Source organism: Bos javanicus, chromosome 21 (genome assembly GCF_032452875.1).
Source record: "Bos javanicus breed banteng chromosome 21, ARS-OSU_banteng_1.0, whole genome shotgun sequence".
NCBI classification, from domain to species: Eukaryota; Metazoa; Chordata; class Mammalia; order Artiodactyla; family Bovidae; genus Bos; species Bos javanicus.
The window spans coordinates 44,000,595-44,019,706 of NC_083888.1; the positions used below are offsets into that span (position 1 = coordinate 44,000,595).

The following is a 19,112-nucleotide window of genomic DNA, read 5'->3' on the forward strand; positions in this document are numbered from 1 at the left end:
CTAGAGAAGGGACAGGCTACCCACTCCAGTATTCTGGCCTGGAGAATTCCATGGACTGTATAGTCCATGGGGTCACAAAGAGTCAGACAAGACTAAGCAACTTTCACTGATAGAATTATTATAAATAATTCCTGTAATTAGAATTCCTGAATCAAATATTTAGTATTTGTCATTCTGATACTGCCAAATTGCAAATTCATGTCACCTGACACAGCATCCTTTGCCACCTTTCTATCGCGTTTATTTTTTTCTTACCTATTGTGTAGTGATGACATAAAAATATTCCCTGATTTGTCCATTGACTTTTGACCCAGCTATGATTGTTTTTGCATGGATATATTTTTTAAAACCTGGTTAACATTTTCAATCTTTTATTTTATGACTGCTATAACTTGTCATATATTTAAAGGTTCTCTTCAGTCATAAATTATAAGAAAATTGTTTATTTTTTTTCCTATTTTGTGGTTTCATATTTTTCTATTTAAAAATCTGTAACCCATATGTAATTTATTTGGTAACATTTGAGGTATGGCTCCAATTATGTACTTACTATTATAGCTAACTACCCTGTTGTCCAAATATCATTGATAAAAACCCAGTGGTTCCAGTGATTTGAAATGGGACCTTTTGTTTTGTGTGTTGTCTAGGCGCTAAGTCACACCCAATTCTCTGTTACCCCATGGACTGTAGCCTGCCAGGCTCCTCTATCCATGGAATTTCCCAGGCAAGAATATTAGAGTAGATTGGCATTTCCTTCTCCCAGGGTTTTTCCCAACGGGGATCAAACCCTCATCTCCTGCATTGGCAGACGGATTTTTTTACCACTGAGCCACCAAAGGAGCAAAATGGGACCTTTAGCATGTGCTAAATCCCTATATATATTTGGATCTACGTCTTAATTTTCTATTCTATCTCTTCATTTATGTACCAGTAGCACCCTCGTTTGATTTTTTTTAATGTAACTAAAAGTAGTTGTACCTTCAATTTTTAAAAATTTATTTATGTATCTCCTTAAGTAACTCTTTCCTTGGGTCAGTGATCCATGAAAACAAGGTTTCCTGTCTGTGTCTTACAACTTTGTTTACTTTCCCTCAGATAGCTCAGGACTAGATTTTTCTTAGTCTTTCAGGAAAAGAAATTTAGCCTCTACAACCTAAGTGCCATAGTCAAATGAATGGCATAACCTTGGGCTTATGAGATGACCATAGGAATATCATATTTTACTTTTCCAAATCCTGGTGCACAACACAGTCACAAGGAACAGGCTCTTTGATTTCTATGCTAATTCTAAGTCACTTCAGTCATGTCCAACTCTGTGCGACCCCATAGACGGCAGCCCACCAGGCTCTGCCTTCCCTGGGATTCTCCAGGCAAGAACACTGGAGTGGGTTGCCATTTCCTTCTCCAATGCATGAAAGTGAAAAGTGAAAGTGAAGTCGCTCAGTCGTGTCTGACTCTTAGCGACCCCATGGACTGCAGCCTACCAGGCTCCTCCATCCATGGGATTTTCCAGGCAAGAGTACTGGAGTGGGGTGCCATTGTAGCCACTTTAAAATAAAAGTTGTATAATAAATGAATATTTACTACATAGCAAGTTGTTTCAGTTGGGATGCCTTTGGTTTCAAGTCATAGCAACAGATTCAAACCGCCTTCCAGAATAAGGAAATGCATGAACTGTGATAACTAGTTCTCAAAGAGCAGGGAGATGGATAGGCAGTGTCAGTACCCTGGCCATGTCATTATAAATCCAGGCTCTTACCATTTTATGTTCCTCCATCCTCAGTCGTTGGCTCCATTCTCAGGCTGATGGAAAAATGTCTTCAGCGATTCCAAGTATCCTCTCCAGACATGACAACACCTTGAGAAAGAAGAGATAGCATCTATTTTTGTTCTTTTAGGCAAGGAAACATTTCCCAGAAGTCTCCCATGTATGACTGGTCAGAATTTGGTGACTTTCCCATTTCCAAATCAATTACTGACAATAGGAATGTAATCACCTTAAGGTGAATCAGACCCATCCCTAGGGTGGGTGAAGGTGAATTCCCACCAAGGTACACGGCTGCTTGCAAGAAAGTGAACATCTGCACAAAACCTGGATTCTGGTAGTGACAGGAGTGGGCAATGGAAGCTGATAATGAGTCTGCCCCATGCCCCTCTCTTTTTCTCTCTCCTGCTGTTTCCCTTTGCAAGACATCCAACAACGTCCCCCTTCACGTATACTTAGTGTTTAGTCACGTATTAACTGCAAACTACAAATTCAGTCAACACTCATGGAACTCATACTACATGCCCAATACTATGTGAGGAGCTGAGGACTAGAAGAAGGAAAGACAGGGATCCCAATCTCCATGATTTAACGGGAGAGGCAGAAAATTAATGAATTTCATAGTACGGTGATAAGTGCTCTATGTACATAATCTAAGGGTGCTATGGGAGTTCAAAAGAATGAATAACTTCATAAGGAACTTCACAGTAAAACAAACGGAATATTCCAGCTGAGCTTTGAAAGATAAGTAGGTAATCAAGGAAGAAGGATATTTAGGCAGGGAAATTAGCTAGTACCAAGGACCAAGAGGACATTGGGCTGGCATGGTCAGGTCACTACAAGTGTAAGATGGCAGTGAGGTGCTGCTTTAAACAAAGAATCAAGGCATCTGGGGGAAGTTTTGGGTCCTGATTAGCAACTTGTTTTATGCTGTTTAAGAGACATCATCAGTGGATATCATCCCTAAGAAGCTCTGAGAGAGGTTAAAGCTAATCATAGCATTCAAACACAAACAGCATATTATGAATCAACTATAGAGTGGCGCTAGTGGTAAAGAACCCATCTGCCAATGCAGGAGACATAAGAGATGCAGGTTCGATCCCTGGGTGGGGAAGATCCCCTGGAGGAGGGCGTGGCTACCCACTCCAGTATTCTTGCTTGGAGAATCCCCATGGACAGAGGAGCCTGGTGGGCTACAGTCCATGGGGTCGCAAAGAGTCTCACACAACTGAGGCGACTTAGCACACAGCACATTAGAGACAACACACCTCTCAGAGACCCCCAAATCTTCCTCTCACTTCACAATCACACTTCTTGCAAGTGATATCCACACTAACAATCTTCTTACTTCCATTCAATCCTTAATCCCAACCCTCTGAGGTTAGCGATATGGTAGTTATTCCTGCAAAGGTCACCAGTGGCCTCGATAACTATAAAAACATAATAAAACCAACAACAAAATAACTCTTCTTACATCCCACCTTCCAATCACATGAACTATTTATAATTCACAGATTACATCGATTAATACATTTAGAGACCATAGGTACTGAAAGTATGAATTCTTTCTCCCTTCAATATAAAATTAAAATTAAAAGCATTCCTAAATCATAATCTTTTCCATAGGGACTTCATTTATCATATTCTGTCCAAAAAAATTCCCTTTCTCTGTACCTCTGCTTTATTGCTTATTTAAACACATGCCCACCAATTGAGTAATCCAGCAATAAACATACTCATACCTCGTTTGTAGTAGGTAAATTGTGTCCCCCCCAAAAGATATATTCATCCAGAACCTCAGAATACAATCTTATTTGGAAGAAGAGCCTTTGTAGATGTAATGATTCTTAGAGATGGAAATACCAGATCACCTTACCTGTATCCTGAGAAACCTGTACTCAGGACAAGAAGCAACAGTTAGAACAGGACATGGAACAATGGACTGGTTCCAAATTGGGAAAAGAGTACATCAAGGCTGTATATTGTCACCCTACTTATTTAACTTATTTGCAGAATACATCATGCAAAATCCTGGGCTGGATGAAGCACTAGGCAATCAAGATTGCCTGGAGAAATATCAATAACCTCAGATACATAAATGATACCATCCTAGTAGCAGAAAGCAAAGAGGAACTAAAGAGCCTCTTGATGAAGGTGAAAGAGGAGAGTGGAAAAACCTGGCTTAACACTCAACATTGAAAAAACTAAGATCATAGCAACCAGTCCCATCACTTCAGAATAGAATACAATAGAAGGGGCAAAAGTGGAAACAGTGACAGATTTTCTTTTCTTGGGCTCTAAATTCACTGTGGCCGGTAACAGCAGCCACAAAATTAAAAAAAGACACTTGCTCCTTGGAAGAAAAGTTATGACAAACCTAGACAGCATATTAAAAAGCAGAGACATCACTTTTCCAACAAAGGTCCATATAGTTAAAACTATGGATTTTCCAGTAGTCATGTATAGATGTGAGAGTTGGACCATCAAAGGCTGAGCACTGAAGAACTGATCCTTTGAACTATGGTGCTGGAGAAGACTCTCGAGAGTCCCTTGGACAGCAAGGAGATCAAGCCCGTCAATCCTAAAGGAAATCAACCCTGAATATTCATTGGAAGGACTGATGCTGAAGCTCCAATATTTTGGCCACATGATGTGAAGAGCCAACTCATTTGGAAAAGACCCTGATGCTGGGAAAAATTGAGGACAGGAGGAGAAGGGGTGACAGAGGATAAGATGGTTGGATGGCATCACCGACTCAGTGGACATGAGTTTGAGCAAACTCTGGGAGATAGTGAAGGACAGGGAAACCTGGTGTGATGCAGTTCATGGGGTCTCAAAGAGTCAGACATGACTCAGCTACTGAACAACAACAAGATGTAATGAAGGTAAAGATCTCTAGAAGAGATGATTTTTGATTAGGGTAGGCCCTAAATCAAATTGATGAGCTTCCTTGTAAGAGATAAAAACAGAGAATCACAGAGACACGTGGGGAGAACACCACATGAAGATGAAGACAGAGATTGGAGCAATGCTTCTACAAGTCGAAGAATACCAAGAATTATTGAAACCCCCAAAGCTAGGGGAGAACATGGAAACAGATTCTTCCTCAGAGCCTCCAGAAGGAACCAACCCTGCCTGATGGGGACTTCTGGCCTCCAGAACTGTGAGTGAACACATTTCTGTTGCTTTAAGTCATGCAGTTACAATAATTTGCTATGGCAGTCCTAGGCAACCAATACATTACTGTGTAACGTTTTGAATTAAAATCAGGGAATTTTTTATTATAAGAAGACGAAACTCACTCCAGTTAGCTCAGGAAGAGGGGAATTTATTTTTAAGAACTGCAATCTCACAGGACACAAATATGAGAAATCAAGCCTCCTGCTTTTGGATCTGGAAACCAGGGCTGGAACGAAAAGTGACTCTCCATCTCCCAGAGACATCTAATAAGCTCTCTCATATTGCTCCCTTTGTGAGTCATCCCATGCTGTCCCCTGGCTGGCTTCCTTTGCTTCATCACTCTCTGGATATGTGTGGTTCATTAAGGTGTCTTCAGCCCCAAGTCTCTGTAAATTTCAGCTTTGTTCCCCACATCTGACTTTGTCTCTCCAGCATCCTAATTACAAATTGTCAAGTAAGAAACTGGGTTGGCTTGGCTTAGTTGTTAGTTGACCCTGACAAACCATCAGGTGCCCATCTCTGGCCTATATACAGCACATGAGGGGTGGAGCCCTGTGGCATGAGGGCTGTGCCTCCCAGGCTCTGGGCAAGAACTCCCCCTGTAGAGTTCACAGGAGTGCAGGTGAAGCTTGGCCTCTCTGGTACAATCTGGTCGTTTTTCTGCCTACTTCACTAGACTGAAAACCCCTCGAGGACAAGAATGTAGGTCTCAGTGCCTGAGACGTGGTAGATGTTCAAGATGAGTTTATTAAATACAAAGGAATTAGTTGAGCTTTGTAGAATTATATCTATTCAGTAGACCAAAAAAGGTAAATGTTTACGCCACTTTCTCTGTTCACTGTTTATGTCACTTTCCTGACAGAGTGGTCATTTTAAAGCTAACTTCCTTCCCTTAGGTCATTCTTGGAAATAGTAGAGAGATTATCTCTGTTTATTTCATAAAATGACACTCACAAAGCCACACAACCTCATCAGGTCCCTGATGAGTGGATATAAGGTAAACAGTTGTCTGACCTCTTTCTCTATTGGTGTCCAAACACCCTAGTCTTTTGGCCCGTGCTATGATCCTTCTTAACAGAGAGCTCAGGCAAAGAGGTTGTTTGAGTTATTCTTTGCCTCTCTTTCCTTTTCTTGTCTTCCCTTTCAAAAAATGGATTTTCCCCTCCAGAGAAGATCTCTTTCCAACCTTTTTTTTGAGTATAGTTGATTTACAATGTTGAATTCTTTTGCATACAGCAAAGTAATTCAGTTCTACGTGTGTATATATATATATATATGTATAGAGACACAGAGAGAGAGATTTTATTTTAACAAAACAATCTGATGGAACATTCTTTCAGAAGCCTGTTTAGCTTTCTAGAAATTTTTCCTTTGCTTTGGCTACCACTAGTTTGTTGAGTGGAGAAGGCAATGGCACCCCACTCCAGTACTCTTGCCTGGAAAATCCCATGGATGGAGGAGCCTGGTAGGCTGTAGTCCATGGGGTTGCTGAGGGTCGGACACGACTGAGCGACTTCACTTTCACTTCTCACTTTCATGCATTGGAGAAGGAAATGACAACCCACTCCAGTGTTCTTGCCTGGAGAATCCCCAGGACGGCGAAGCCTGGTGGGTTGCCGTCTATGGGGTCACACAGAGTTGGACACGACTGAAGTGATTTAGCATAGCATAGCATAGCATAGCATAGTTTGTTGAGACCCTTTCCTAATAGCCTCTCCCTTGGGTCTAAACTTCTCTAAGTATATAGTGCTGTGTCAGGGCCTGGTGAAGATAAGAAATAACAAAAGATCCAGAAGACATAAACTCAGTTACTGCAGAGTTCATGCAGTGTGGAGCACCCAGCTAGGCCAACACTGGGAGGGCTCAGGAATCTTCAGGGCCTCATTTGCATGAGATTTGCAAATTAAAAGGATCCTGGTCAGGAACCCATTCTTCTCAGGCTGGTGGGGAAAATCTGATCATTGTTGTGCTAATCAGGTGGACTGACTCAGCCTAGGCAGGGGAGGAGGGAGAAAGGTTAATTCCCAAAACCATTCCCTTTCTCCAAGCCCAGCAGCCAGCATCCCTCCTGGCTCATCTGAAAGCCCCACAAATTGTCATTAAAGCTGCCCCAAAGGAGAAATATTGGAAAGGGAATATATGTAGGAATCTTTTAAAACCCTGCAAGACCTTCACACCATGATTCCTTCTGTGATGAATTACAAGTACCGAAACCTAAGTAAAATAACTTGTCCCTAAATTTCTAACTTTAAATATCAATACATCTCATCAATACATATCATCTCTTCTATGTACCAGCAAGAGGTAGCCATAGGTGGTGTCAAAAAGCTGTGTAGATGGCAGACCCCACACACAAGGCATTATGGCAACACACACACACCACACACAAGGCATTATGGCAACACACACACACATCCCACACACAAGGCATTATGGCAACACACACACACCACACACAAGGCATTATGGCAACACACACACACATCCCACACACAAGGCATATTATGACAACACACACACACACCTTGTCCAGAGAGATAAACGGCCCAATTGTCCTGCAACCAAAACCCAGTTCCCAGCTGGCCAGATTTCCAGAGAGCTAAAGCGAGGGAGGCTGGTGTCCCCGGCATGGGGTAACTGCCAGGGTCCCCCATCAGGTAACCAGTAACTGTGAATGAGTGTTTCTTATGAATGAATGGGACCACTGGGCAGTTTGACCAACATTAAAACAAAGCATAGGATCTGGAGTCTTGAACATCCACAGAAAGGGCCTGAACCAGAGGAAGCTAACATAGAACATGGGACCTCTCCTCCCTGGAAAACTACCCTTCCACCCCAGCCATCCGTTTCCCAATTCTCTCCTCACCCTGCTGAGAGCTCCCAGGAGGTGTCCTACCCACCCAGCTCACTTCCTATTCATTCATTCACTCATTCAACAAACATTAACAGGCACCTACTGTGTGTCAGCCAGTGTGCCAGGCCCTGGAAAGACAGGGAGGCCAGACCCAGCCTGCTTGCCAGCCCTGCTGGGGACAGGGAGGCAGCCATTCCTCTGCTCCTCTCATCCCAGGCACGCACCACGCCAGGCCAGCTCTTCAGAGAACTACGGCTTCTCCATTTCTTCTTCCTGACACTCACCTCGTGCAGGAGCAGTGGCTCAGAAAATCTTTCTTTTCACTCGCATTATAGGATTTTTTTTAAAGCAGCAGCAGCCTTACCTTCCAAGAAGCCTGTGGCTTAGCCTAATATTTATATGTATTTGCATTTCCTTTGTACACATGGATGGGGAAAGAAAGGGTGGGGAAGGGAATTTGGCTGGGAATGAAAATTAGCCCTGAGCCAATCCTCAAAGTGTTATTGCAATTGCCAATTTAAAATCAAGATGCAACTTGTTTAGCTAAAATTCAGATTATTTCCATCACTCCCACCCTGACTCTTCATCCCCTGCAAACTTGCAGCTCCTTAGCTGGCCTGTGCATCACTCCCAGTCATATATGAGGGAGCTATATTTGGTGTTACTCTTAGATACACTGAAAATTTTCTAATTCTGCAGGTTTGGGTCATTTTCAGAGAGCTCTGCGGGCACCCTCTGGTGGCTGACTGAAAATTTTACCTGCAAAAATTGCAGTGGAACTGAGATGGCTTTATTTGGCAGTCGGGCTTTGCAGTTGGACGGTAAACATTGTAAGTTTATTTGCTGTACTTTGTACCACCTCTTTCGTCACACGATGCATGGCTGGAACCATGGCTCTGTGGCCTGTCAAAAGGATTGGCACCTTATAGAAAGGGCAGAGCTAAGGCATGAGGCCTACCTGTGGGGCAGTTTTTTCAAGACAGCCAGAGTGAGGAGGGTGAGGATAGCCCTTCCTTGGGCTCTCAGAGGACTCACCCAGGAGGAGAAGCCGCTGCAGGCCAGGCTTGAAGGGCTTTCTTCCCAGACTTCCTGTTTCTCTGCTGCTCCTAGGAGCAGCCATTCCTAAGAATCATCCTGATCTGCAGGAAAGAGCACCGATGGAAAAGTGGAGGAGAGGCAGGAAGAAAAACTCTCTCCACCTGAGGATGCCGCCCCAAGCCCTACAATCAGAGAATCTGAAGCGCACAGCTGCTCTGTCAACACAGTAAATACCCACACCTGATTTTCCTTGGCTCTTTCTCCAGGGATTTTATTAGTCTCGGGATACCCCCTCAAAGTCAGCTCAGGTGGCCTTTATTTTGCAAAGAGTGAAGAACTAATGTGATGTCACCCAACCTGCTGGGGACGGGGGAGATTCAAGACTGGAGTTTTCTCACCTGCCCATTGATGCTGGGGAATATTTACCTGCAGTGGTCTCAGTCACCCCTACCCTGCACTCTATCAGAGCAAACTACTCTTGACCAGCAAATCATGATGAGACCTCTAAAGGGCAAGGTCTTAGGGAAGGGTACACTTGAGGGTCAGGAGAGTAGCCATGTCACAAGTGGGTTCCAGAAGCTGGCAAGAGAACCCAGTACTCAGATTCCAGGTTCCCTCCATAGGCTTCATTTGGCCCAAACTCTACCGTTTACCTGGAATCAAAGAGGCGCTGTCTACTGGGAGCAGCCTTCTTTATTGCTACCATTTTTCATTTGCTTTCTTTCACAACCAGGCCCCAGGGCAGAAGAGAAGGCTGGTGAGCCATCAGTCAGCCCACACTGACGGGGGCAGCCCCATTCTGCCCCGCTGGGTCTGAGAGCACCACTGGAGCAGACAGTATCTTTGGTGGGCAGCCCAGAAGCTAAGATGTGACTGGAGCACAGCGAGAAAAAAAACTTTAAAAACCAGTGTGACCACACCCTGGGAATAGACAGATCAACTAGGTTCAGAGCCATTAGCCTGGAGGCAGGGCAGTCTGGGAGCTCCTGTTGAATGTGAGCTGAGCTCATGGGTTTCTCCCTTTAGCCTGTGCTTCCAGCAGAATGCAAATACTATGGCAAGGTTACTATGTGTCAAGCCCGCGGAATGGAGTGGACAGCGTGCTCACTGCAGCTCAAGATGCAGTGCAGCCACCACCTACCCTAAACCCTTCATGCAGATGAACTCATCAGCCCTGGTGACAATCAAATGAAGGAGGTGCTGATGCTGCGGCTAAGTCGCTTCAGTCGTGTCCGACTCTGTGCGACCCCATAGACGGCAGCCCACCAGGCTCCCCGTCCCTGGGATTCTCCAGGCAAGAACACTGGAGTGGGCTGCCATTTCCTTCCCCAATGCATGAAAGTGAAAAGTGAAAGTGAAGTTGTTCAGTCGTGTCCAACTCTTAGCGACACCATGGACTGTAGCCTACCAGGCTCCTCCATCCATGGGATTTTCCAGGCAAGAGTACTGGAGTGGGGTGCCATTGCCTTCTCCATAGTATATGATAGCAGTACCATTTTACTGTTGAGGAAACAGAGTCATAAGTAAGTAAAGTGTTAGTCGCTCAGTCGTGCCCGACTCTTTGCGACCCCATGGACTGCAGCCCACCAGGCTCTTCTGTCCATGAGATTTTCCAGGCAAGGATACTGGAGTGGGTTGCCATTTCCTTCTCCAGAGGATCTTTCCAACCCAAGGATCGAACCCGGGTGTCCTGCACTGCATGCAGATTCTTTTACCAACTGATCTCCAGGGAAGCCCTTGTAGAGTCATAGAGGAGTTAAACAAGGTTACACAGCTAGCAAGAGGCAGAACCTGAATTCAAATCCAGGCAACTAGACTCCCGAATCCCAGCTCTAATTGTCACACTCTACCACCTGTCTCCCAGGGCAGTGTTGCAAAGCTCCCACTTGTTAGGTGTTGCAAAATTTCTGCTAGACGTTGGTGAGCAACCCTCTGGCTTTGTGGCCCGCCGCAGAGCCCAGGGAGTGGCCCTCCTGCCCCCTAGAGCTGATGTGGAGAGGGCCCTGGCTCTGGGCACTGCTCCAGGGATCTCTTCCAGGAGCTTGGGGTTCACTGCCACTTCTGACTAGCAGAGTAACATGAGTCTTGACTCTGCCCAGGTAGCCTGGGTCTGTCTATCTAGGGCTTCAGACCTGGGCTGGTGTCCCTCTCTCCCTTGGCCGGATTATTCCGATTACCCTGGAAGCACAGATGTTTAGTTTATGGGACATAAAGACAGAGCCAGTTCCTTCACTGAGCATCAGGCTCCCCAGGGCTCTGCTTAGACAGCCACTCAGGAAATTGGGGAGGGGGGCTCAATCCCAGAGCTGCTCTGAGGAGGCAACATCCATAGGGTGTTACTCTACTTTCCATTTGCATTAACACTGATTAAATCAAACACTTAGCTATTTGATTAAGAAATGTCTCAGACAGATTTTCCTCCTTCCTCACTTACTGATCACATACCTGGCCACCTTCCAAAAGAGATCTGGTCTTTGTCTTTTAAGATTTGTATTCTGGCAGGTTGAGTTTTATCGAATGGGATCAACACCATGACACCAACGTTAAATTGCCTGGTGCCTGTGCTGGCTGTTTCCCATCTGTCCCTCCAGATCTCACTTCACACTTCTCCAACTGCTCTGTGTGACCCAGGGAACTGACCTACAGGGGGCCATCAACGGGTTCCTGTTCTTCCGGCTTTTGTTGAGTCCACCCAGTGGTCACTGGCAGTAAATAAGTAGGCAGGAGATGAGATAAGTCAGTGGGGTTGTCTCCCTGGCTCCCCTCCTGCCAGGCTACCGTGGATTATCTGTGTCCCTCTACTGAGGCCACAACTCATATAGCCCAGTAACCACTGATAGTTATAAACTACCCCCCGACACTTAATAGCTTAGCTCTGTGGGCAACTCATCTCTGTCCCACATGGCGTAAGCCAGAGCAGCATGCCTAGGGTTGGAGAATCCACTTCCAAGATGGCTAACAAGTCAGTGCTGGTTATGGTCTGGGCGAGCTTAGTCAGGGCTGTCAGCGGAGGTAGCAGTTTCCCAGGTGGGCCTCCACTTGGGGTTGTTAAACTTGCTCCCAGCAAGTGTCCAAGGGAAAGGAAATGGAAGCTTCTAGTCTTTAAGACCTGGGCCTGGAAACAGCTATACAAACTTCTGCCAGGTTCTGTTGGTCAAAGCAGTTGCAGAGGTCCCTTTGATTCAAGGTGAAAGACCACAGACCCCCACTCTTGATGAAAGGAGTATCAGAGAATTTTATCCGTCTTTAACCCACCACATTTTGTAAGTGCCCCTCCTATGGCTACCCACTCCAAGATCCACAGCCAGTCCCTCCCTTTCTCCATGAGGGTGTGGAGCAGCTAGCTCCCCATTAGTGTTCATCCCAGGGTTCTACAGTTTCCCTGGTTTGATTTCCCTAAACTCTGATCACACATTTCTAACAGTCTCTTTATTAAACTCCTCCTCAAAACATCCAGTTGCTGTGTTCCCAGGTATCTGGTGGGATCCTGGCAACATTCCTCTGCAAAGTTCCCACTTGCCCCCCACAGGTATATCCCCTGAAACCACCTCCTTAAGACCTTTCCTGCAAACTCCCACTAGCCCCCAAACTTCCCACACTCCGTCTGCTTCCTGCTTTACCCAGTGCTTTCCTTCTGGCCCTGGGAGAACTCTGCTCAGTCATTAACTGCACAGACGTATCAAAATAATTACTGCCTTCCTGCTTCCAGGGTGCTCCTGGCTTCCTATCCACCTCACCCAGAAAAATGTTAGCACTTTTATAGAACTCTATAGTCAAATCTAAACCCAAAGAGAAATCACTAAAGACAGATATTTGTGACCCTCCAGTTAAGCCAATAAAGGACTCCTCCTGGTCAAGCTAGGCTTTCAGATCCCCTCAGACCACACTGGCAACCTCCAAACCTTCCTGCTTTCAGCCTCCCCTAGATGTTTACCTTGACCTAGGGTCTCCATGCAGAGCTTGAAGATCTATTTTCCTTTCTTTGACTTTTTCATGAGGACTCTCATGCTTTTAATGTGGGAACTATAACTGATAAATTCAGAGCCAGGGCAAAAGGGCATATTTATTGCTCCAATGCCTCGTTTCATTCAAAGACAAGTATAGTTCTAGCAATTGAGAAGGAACAAAGGTTCTATTTCTATGACACTGTAAAAGATAGCATTTTCTGGATTCTTATCTGGAACTCTGATAGTTACGGTATCTGCCATGTACTTAATCAGCAGAGCCGAGAAAAGCAGCACTAAACTATTTCTAAAGCACTTTCTCATCTTCTATTACTTCTAGAATGTCTTTTCAATATTTAATTCATTGACGAAATATTTTTTGAACACTTGCTATTATGTGGCAGTACTGGGAACAATGATGAACAAAAACAGATGGACGAGAAGACACATGACTCAAAGAATTCCACAAATAAATCTAAGATAACACATTGCAATACCAGTTTCCTTGTAATATGACGGTGTAGAGAAGGGAGATATTGATAATCAGTCAGGTCAGAGATAGGTATCTGTCAGCCTTAAGTTCCACCAATGCTCTTGCCCTCTACCAAACTCAGCACTGCCCAGGGGATAAGGTGAAACAGCTAAAACGAAAGTGCTAGCCCTGCTGCTTGTAGCCCTGAGCTGCTAAGTGCTTAAGACCTCCACCTACAGCAGCCCTGTCAGGTCCCTAGTCCAACACACCCACCCTTTGAGATATCAGGAACCCTGGGCACCACTCCCGTCAGTGGCAGGCATATGGAGTCCATCCTGGTAAGAGGCTTCTTCCGAAGCACAGTGAAGTTGCACCTTGTCAAGGTCTTCCTCATGATGTCTACCTGTTGCCATGTTAAGCTGCCCAAGGTCTCTCATCCAAGCAGCCCCTACCCCATTATCTGAGATGCCTCAGGGGAATGTTGCCAGAGATGCCAGTGGCATATTGCCCAGGTCTTTTTTTTAATTTTTTTTTTTAAATTGAAGTATAACTGACTTATAATGTTATGTTAGTTTCAGGTATATAGCAAAGAGATTCAGTTATACATACATATATGTTCTTTTTCAGATTCTTTTCCCATATTGCTGTTGCTGTTTAGTAACTAAGTCATATCCAACTCTTTGTGACCCATAGACTGTAGCCTGCCAGGCTCCTCTGTCATGGAATGTCCCAGGAAAGAATACTGGAGTCTTTTCCCATATAGGTTATCATAAAATATTGAATAGAATTTCTGATGCTATACAGTAGATTCTTATCTATCTTATATATAGTAATATGTATATGTCACTCCCAACCTCTCAGCTTATCCCTCCCTGCCTCTTCCCCCCAGGTAATCATAAATTTGTTGCCTACACCTATGACTCTATTTCTGTTTTGTAAGTAAGTCCATTTGTATCAACTTTTAGATTATATAAATGTGATATCATATGATATTTACTTCACTTAATAATATGACAATATATAGGTTCATCTATGTTGCTATAAATGGCATTATTTCATTCTTTTCCATGGCTGAGCAATATTCCATTGTGTGTGTGTGTGTGTGTGTGTGTGTGTACATATACACACATATACACCACATCTACATCGTGTGTGTGTGTGTGTACATATACACACATATACACCACATCTACATCCATTTGTCTGTCAATGGACATTTAGGGTATTTCTAAGTCTTGGCTATTGTTAATAATGCTGCCATGAACATTGGGGTGAATGCGTCTTCAAATCAGAGTTTTCTCTGGATATATGCACAAGTCCAAGTCTTTAAAGAACTGGGCTTTAACCTTCCCTTAGTTCATGTGCAAATGGAAGTCTTTCTACCATGAATCTGGGCATTACTACCCTGATATTTAGTTTTAGTTGCTCCTCTCCTCATAGCTAATTATGGGTAAAAGTATACATTTAGGCAGTACCCCAGGTTCTCTGGGCCCATGTTCATCCTGTCTTCTAAGGAGAGCCAGGTGCAGTGGGCAGCCCACAGGGATTCTGTGTTGCCCAGATACTGCCTGTGTAACTACAGCAGGTACTCCACCAAACCCTGCCCTTCCCTGCTCCTCCCTGCTGGTGTGTGCACAATGTGTGTCTGCCTCACAGCTGAGGCCTACGTGCTAGGATGAATGTTCCCATCTGAGGATGCTAGTCTGGTGAGGCAACAAACCATCACTGAGAGAAACATGAGTCAAAGTTGGATTTAAATGCTGGTGCTGCCACTTACCAGGTATGTGCTTGTGGGCACCATCCTGAAACAGCCTTGGTTTCTTCATCAACCAAAAAAAAAAATGAGATAATCATTTCCACCTTCCAAGAATAAATAAAATAACAACCACCCTAGGACACTGCTGGGAACCCAGAAGGTATTTGACAAATATCACTTCTGCTTCTGTTCTGACACATCTGCTACAGCCAAAGACCCTCCAGCTAAGGCAATACTCAGCCATCTGCCTCAAGACTAAAGCAAAGGTGCCGATTATGAAAAACACACTCCATTTGCTGAAATAAAACACACTTCCCCAGAGTGAAGGATGGCATCCTGAACACTTTGGAAGCAGAGAAGTCAGATCCCACAAAGAACACCAGGGCGTGAGCTGAGTTAGGATTGCAGGTGCAGCTGGATGCTGGAGTGGGAGGCCTGCCAGATCTAAGTTGTTTTTGTTGTTCAGCCGCTAAGCCGTCTGACTCTTTGTAACCCCGTGGACTGCAGCATGCCAGGTTTCCCTGTCCTTCACCATCTCCCGGAGCTTGTTCAGACTCAAGTCCATTAAGTCAGTAATGCCATCCAACCATCTCGTCCTCTGCTGCCCCCTTCTCCTTCTGCCCTCAATCTTTCCCAGCAACAGGATCTTTTCCAATGCCAGATCTAAGAGATTCTGTTAATCCTGAGGGAGCAAGTGTGGATATGGGAAACATTTTGGATACAGTGGGCCCACCGCCCTAAAATGCTGCAGTGACCTTGACTCAAGCCAGCCAGTCCATGCCCACCCCCATCCCGTGAAGAAAATGATGGAACGGCACAGACAAGGACCCGACACTCCTGAAATGGGTGAGCTAGTGCCACGCCACTTCTGGGACCAGAACAGGATCTGTGAAAGCGTCTGACGTCACTAACAACACTGACAAGTGGGCCTTGATGACTCTCCAAGCTGAGTCCAGAGGGAAAGAGCCTCCCTCTGCCTGGCTTGGAAACAGGCGGCGAGAGGCAGCATCCTCTGGGGCTCAGCACAGTGGGCTGGCCTCTGGAGCATCTGAATCAATGTGTGTTGTTCTGTGCGCCCAGACTGCCTTTCCTTGGGTGACCTTGCTGCCAGCAGCGTCTTTGTTAGCGCATGGACTTTCATCATATTCAAAAGAGTCTACATTTGAAAGAAGTTAAGCTGAAGGAAGCTGGGAAAAAAGGATTCAGAGAAGGCCTGCTGGGATAGCACAAACCTTCAGCCAAGGGCCCGAGTGGATAGTTCGCAGAGGAGGCTTTTTCTCTCACACACACTTTTCCAAAAGCAAGGCTCACCCGAATCACCATGATCATCGTCACCATTATTGAAAGTTGACCATGTGCCCAGAACTCTCCAGAGCATATCACATCTCTTCTGGAATTTAACTCTCACAACCACTCTGTGAGGTAAGTGTATCTCTATTATCACCAGCCCCAGGTCATTCTTGTTAATAACTGATAAAGCTGCAATTCTCAATTTATGAAGAGTAATGAAGAAAAGGGCTTCCCTGGTGGCTCAGTGATAAAGAATCCACCTACCAATGCAGGAGATGCTGGTTTGATCCCTAGATCAGGAAGATCTCCTGGAGAAGGAAACAGCAACCCACTCCAGTATTCTTGCCTGAGAAATTCCATGGACAGAGCCTAGCAGGTTATAGTCCATGCAGTTGCAAAGAGTGGGACACAACTTAGCGACTAAACCAACCAAACAACAACGAAGAAAAGTATAGCATCTTCAAATTAGAGTCCCCTCAGGATAAGGACTTCAAAGTTATAGACTCTAAAGGGGTCTTCAAGCTGCCCTAGTCACTCCCTCCAGCTTCCTCTGTTTCCAAGGGCAGGAAGGATGGGTCCCTAGGCCCTCAGTGAAACATCACCTCTTTACTGTGCTCTTCCCTGTTGGCACACACTGTAAATTATATTCGGGAGGTTTTCAGTACTGCCTTCTTATCCTATCTTCTTATATATATATATATATATATATATATATATATATATATAATTTAATTATTTGCTTATTTTTGGTTGCACTAAGTCTTTGCTGCTGCATGTGGACTTTTTCTAGCAAGTGGCAGCTACTCTTTGTTGAGGTACATAAGTTTCTCACTGTGGTGCCTTCTCTTGCTGCACAGTATGGGCTCTAGTCCCACAGGCTTCAATAGTTGTGGCATGCAGGCTTCGTTGCTCTGCGGCATGTGGAATCTTCCCAGACCAGGGACGAAACCCGTATCCACTGCAGTGGCAGCCTAGACTCTCATCCACTGCACCACCAGGGAAGTTCCTTAATCTCGTCTTCTTATTTAGGAAGATCAGAGCAAGATCCAGCCCCTTGTATGACCTGTGATTCACCTGTGCCCCTTGCTCAGAAGAAAACCACACTGGATTTTCTGCTTTGCTGTCACTGCCTTAAAATTCTTAATAAAATTTTTAACAAGGGATCCTGTATTTTCATTTTGCAATGAGCCCCACAAATGTCATAGCTGACCCTGGACAGAGCTTTAGGATTAGGGCAGGGAGAGGCAGCCATTCAAACCACAGTGAGTGTCTTGCCTGCACCCTCTTCTCATAAGTGGGCTTCCTGGTTAGAATACTGCATGTGATAAAGCGCACTGATGTGCCCCCCTTCCAACAAATGCAGATGAAATAGTTACTTGAAATGTGTCACTATGACAAGTTCAGTAGTAAATGTGTTTTTTCAAAAATTTAACTGTATGGTACCTGGTTTCAATTGCTAAAGACAGCCACCATCTCTCCCAGGTTTTACTTGATTTCATAAAAACCACAAAGAGCTCGCCACCTTTTCCTCATCACTGCTGAGTTCAGGAATTTCAAGTGTACAATCATAGCAATTATCACAATTTTGCGCAGATTTCCACAGCAAGACAGAGGGTCATAAGGAAGAAAAGGAACATTGTTTGCTGTCCAATTATGACTAGCATGTACGAACAGGACTAGAAGCCCTGATGTCAAAAACTCTTGTGTTGATCCTACCCTAGGCTTCTGGACATGCTTTAACAGATAAAGAGACAATAAGCCTAAATCGTTTTCCTAGGGCTGTGATCTGGAGAAGGCAATGGCACCTCACTCCAGTACTCTTGCCTGGAAAACCCCATGGACGGAGGAGCCTGGTAGGCTGCAGTCCATGGGGTCGCAAAGAGTCAGACACGACTGAGCGACTTCACTTTCACTTTTCACTTTCATGCATTGGAGAAGGAAACAGCAACCCACTCCAGTATTCTTGCCTGGAGAATCCCAGGGACGGGGGAGCCTGGTGGGCTGCCGTCTATGGGGTCGCACAGAGTTGGACATGACTGAAATGACTTAGCAGCAGCAGCAGCAGCAGGGCTGTGATCCCCTGAGATAGCACTTGTTTTTACCCAAAAACAAAAAGGAAAATATGAATAGGGAATCTGTTTGTGGAGACTTAGGGTCGGGCATGACTGAGGGACTTCACTTTCACTTTTCACTTTTCATGCACTGGAGAAGGAAATGGCAACCCATTCCAGTATTCTTGCCTGGAGAATCCCAGGGACGGGCGAGCCTGGTGGGCTGCCGTCTATGGGGTCACACAGAGTCAGACACGACTGAAGTGACTTAGCAGCAGCAGCAGCAGCAGGTTCCTCCAAATCTTAAGTTCATGGCACTTAAAAATATGTCAGCAATATGAACCCAGGTAGATGTAAAATATTAAGTAAAAAAATAAGCAGAGTTTCCAAGATTTTTAAAATGAGGAACCACAGGACTTCCCCGGTGGTCCAGTGGTTAAGAATTCATCTTCCAATGCAGGGGCTGTGGGTTTGATCCCTGATTGGGGAACTAAGATCCCACATGCTGCGGAACAACTAAGCCTGCGTGCCGCAACTGCTGAGCCCCTGCATCCAACTAGAGAGAAGCCTCCACGCTGTACCAAAAGATCCTGCATGCTGCAACTAAAACCAGCACAGCCAATAAATAAATATTTTCAAAATAATTTAAAAAAGAAGCCACTATTTTGACAGGTCTATTAACCCCTCCTCGCCACACATACCATTTTACCTCATTAATTCAAAGCCCAGAGATTTTCCTTCTCTAGGTTTGGTGCTAGAATA

At 44.9% G+C, this 19,112-nt stretch overlaps 1 long non-coding RNA gene across 1 annotated transcript in view; it reads right to left on the reverse strand.

Annotated features, from left to right (window-relative positions):
- Window positions 1-19,112, reverse strand: part of LOC133234422 (uncharacterized) — a 349,383-nt gene that overhangs the window by 84,332 nt on the left and 245,939 nt on the right. The window contains exon 3 of the long non-coding RNA XR_009732135.1: window positions 1,760-1,858. This is a non-coding gene — a long non-coding RNA (uncharacterized LOC133234422). The remainder of the gene's footprint in view (window positions 1-1,759; window positions 1,859-19,112) is intronic.